The sequence below is a fragment of the Cryptomeria japonica genome, unplaced genomic scaffold (genome assembly GCF_030272615.1).
Source record: "Cryptomeria japonica unplaced genomic scaffold, Sugi_1.0 HiC_scaffold_208, whole genome shotgun sequence".
NCBI lineage: Eukaryota > Viridiplantae > Streptophyta > Pinopsida > Cupressales > Cupressaceae > Cryptomeria > Cryptomeria japonica.
The window spans coordinates 45,256-48,427 of record NW_026729030.1 but is presented as its reverse complement, the minus strand read 5'-3'; the positions used below and the strand labels follow the sequence as shown (position 1 = coordinate 48,427).

At 61.9% G+C, this 3,172-nt stretch overlaps 1 non-coding gene across 1 annotated transcript; it reads left to right on the top strand.

The window, feature by feature from the left end:
• Positions 1-1,670: 1,670 nt before the first annotated feature.
• LOC131868505 (5S ribosomal RNA) lies at positions 1,671-1,789 on the top strand. The gene has a single exon (XR_009366956.1). It is a non-coding gene; the product is annotated as a 5S ribosomal RNA (ribosomal RNA).
• The last annotated feature ends 1,383 nt before the right edge of the window (positions 1,790-3,172 follow it).

The following is a 3,172-nucleotide window of genomic DNA, read 5'->3' as shown; positions in this document are numbered from 1 at the left end:
CGAAGGTGCACGCGAGGTGCGCACCCGAGGTGCACACCCGGGGCAAACCGGGCTCCGACTTCGTGCACGCCGCACCTTGGAGCACACTTCAGAGCGCTCCTTGGTACGCACCAGGGCGCGCAACCCAGCCAAGGTGCTCACCCCGGCGAAGGTGCACGCGAGGTGCGCACCCGGGGCAAACCGGGCTCGAACTTCGTGCACGCCGCACCTTGGAGCACACATCGGAGCGCTCCCGGGTTCGCACCAGCATTGCGCACCTTTGATGCGCTGCCTTCACTAATTTCCAGAAAAGGCAAAAAAAAGAAAAAAATGAGATTTTAAAATTTCCGTTTTGAAAGATAGTGAAAAAAACGGAACGCGGGTGCCATCTTGAGCCCGCCCTGGTGTGCAGCCCAGGCAAGTTGTGCGCACCAAGGCACCCACCCTGGCCAAGGTGGGTCACGGGGTGGGTCCTAGGGTGGGTAACGGGGTGGGTACTAAGGTGCGTGCCAAGGTGGGTCATAGGGTGGGTGCCAAGGTGGGCACCAGGGTGGGTGTGCACCAACCCTAGCCAGGGTAGGTCACGGGGTGGTTGTCGGGGTGGGCGTCAAGGAGCCAAGGTGGGTGGCAAGTAGCCAAGTTGCGTGCCAAGGTGGGTGTCGGGGTGGGTGCCAAGGATCCAAGGTGGGTGCCAAGGAACCAAGGTGGGTGTCTGGGTGGGTGCCGAGGTGGGAGCCAGGGTGGGTCCCAAGGTGAGTGCAAAGGTGGGTGCCAGGGTCAAGGTGAGTGCCAATGTGGGTTCCAAGGTGCCAGGGTCAGGGTGAGTGCCAATGTGGGTTCAAAGGTGCTAAGTTGGGTGCGAGGTTGGGTGCGAGGGTGGGTGGGTGCCAAGGTGTGCTAGGTGGAAGCCCGGGTGGGTCGGCATCCCATGGGTGTCGAGTTGGGTGCCTGATGGGTGCTTCTTGTCAAGTTTTAGTCGTCGGGACTCATTTCGAGCCTTAGAGGTCGTTTCTTGTCCGGTTGCCCTGTCTTCGACCTGGGAACCCAATTTTGGTCCTCGGGTCCCATTTTTTTTTGTCTCGCATCCCACTTTTGGCCTGTGGCCTTTTCGGGGTCGATTCTCGTTTTGGGCATCAGAGCATGTTTCTTCTCCTAAAACCCAATATTTGTTTATTAAGTCTCGGAACACATTTTTGTTCTCGTGGACCCATCATGGGTCTTGGAACGCATTTGTGGTCCTTGGGTCCCATTTTGCATCCCGAAACTTGTGTTTTGGTGCTTGATCCCTATTTTGGGTGCCCACCTTGCACCAAGTGCGCACCCGGGGCAAACCGAGCGCCTTGGTGCACCGGGGCAAGATCGAGCGTGCACCCGAGGCGCCCCGAACATGCACCAAGGTGCACTCGGCCCACATGTGAGCGCAGGTCGTTGCGCCCGAGGTGGTGTGTGGGCACCGCGTTGCAGACGGGACACTGCACGCACACGACGCCCCCTCCAGGTGCACGCACGTAGGCCGGGCCGGGTGCACACCCGACGCCCTAGCAAGGTGCGCGCACCCGGGCAGGGCTCACACTTGGCGAACGGGGCGCACTTCGCGAGGGAGGGTGTGCACCTCGACGGGGGTGGGTGGCCGGGGTGGATTCGCACGTGGGTCGCGGTTTGCTAAGTACACACTGCGACAAGCTCATAACGGGTGCGATCATACCAGCGTTAGTGCACCGGATCCCATCAGAACTCCGCAGTTAAGCGCGCTTGGGCCGGAGTAGTACTGGGATGGGTGACCTCCCGGGAAGTCCCGGTGTTGCACCCTTTTTTAGTTTTTCGCCGGGCGTCGCAATGCTATTTGAATAAACCTTTTGCCCGTTTGCGTTCTCGTCGGGGCCGGGCCGGGCCGGGGTGCGCTGCCCGCACTACCGCGCGCGCGGGGGCGACACCGAGCGCGCACCCGAGGCGCCCCGAGCACACAGGCCACGGTGCAACCCGGGCGTTGTGCGCGCACCCCGGTGCGCCCGAGGTGCTGCGCGCGCACCCAGGTGAAATCGGTGTGCACCTCGGCCAGTGCGCGCTCGGTCGAGTCGCGCACGTTGGCCAAGGTGCACGGTGATGTTTCTTACTCTAAGGTTCCGCACCAGACGCCCGGGACAGGTGAGCGAAGCTGGGCGGGGCCGGGTGCGCGGCCGGGGCAGGTGCACGCAGCTGGAGAGAGCTTTGGAGCACACTTCGGAGCGCACCAATGATGCGCTCCATTCAAAAGTTTCCTGAAAAGGCAAAAAAAGTTGAGATTATAGAATTTCCCACTTGAGAGATTGTAAAAAAAAAAAATTTAAAATGAAGGAAACGCGGGTGCCAAGGTGTGCGCAGCCCAGCCAAGGTGTGCGCACCAAGGCGCCCACCCTGGCGAAGGTGCACGCAAGGTGCGCACCCGAGGCAAACCGGACAATTAACCCAACTTTCGACTTCGCGCGCACCTTGGAGCGCACTTCGGAGCGCTCCTTGGTGCGCACCAATCTTGGGCACCTCGGAGTGCACCATGGCGCCCACCAAGGTGCGCACCCGGGGCAAACCGAGCTCCGACTTCGTGCGCACCTTGGAGCGCACGAAAGGTGCGCACCATGGCGCCCACCAAGGTGCGCACCCGGGGCAAACCGAGCTCCGACTTCGTGCGCACCTTGGAGCGCACGAAAGGTGCGCACCATGGCGCCCACCAAGGTGCGCAGCCCAGCCAAGGCGTGCGCATCAAGGTGCGCACCCTGGCGAAGGTGCGCACCCGGGGCAAACCGAGCTCCGACTTCGTGCGCACCTTGGAGCGCACAAAAGGTGCGCAACCCAGCCAAGGTGTGCGCACCCCGGTCAAACCGAGCTCCGAATCGTGCGCACCAGAGGTGCACGCCATCGTGCGCACCTTGGAGCACACTTCGGAGCCCTCCTTGGTGCGCGCCGATGTTGCGCACCTCGGAGCGCACCCGGGGAAAACAATGCAATTAACCCGACTTTCGACTTCGTGGGCACCTCGGAGCGCTCTCGGGTTCGCACCTCGGAGCACACCGAGGTGCGCACCTTTGATGCGCTGCCTTCACCAATTTCCAGAAAAGGCAAGAAAACATTGAGAAGGTGTGCGCACCGAGGTGCCCACCCTGGCGAAGGTGCACGCGAGGTGCGCACCCGGGGCAAACCGGGCTCCGACTTCGTGCAC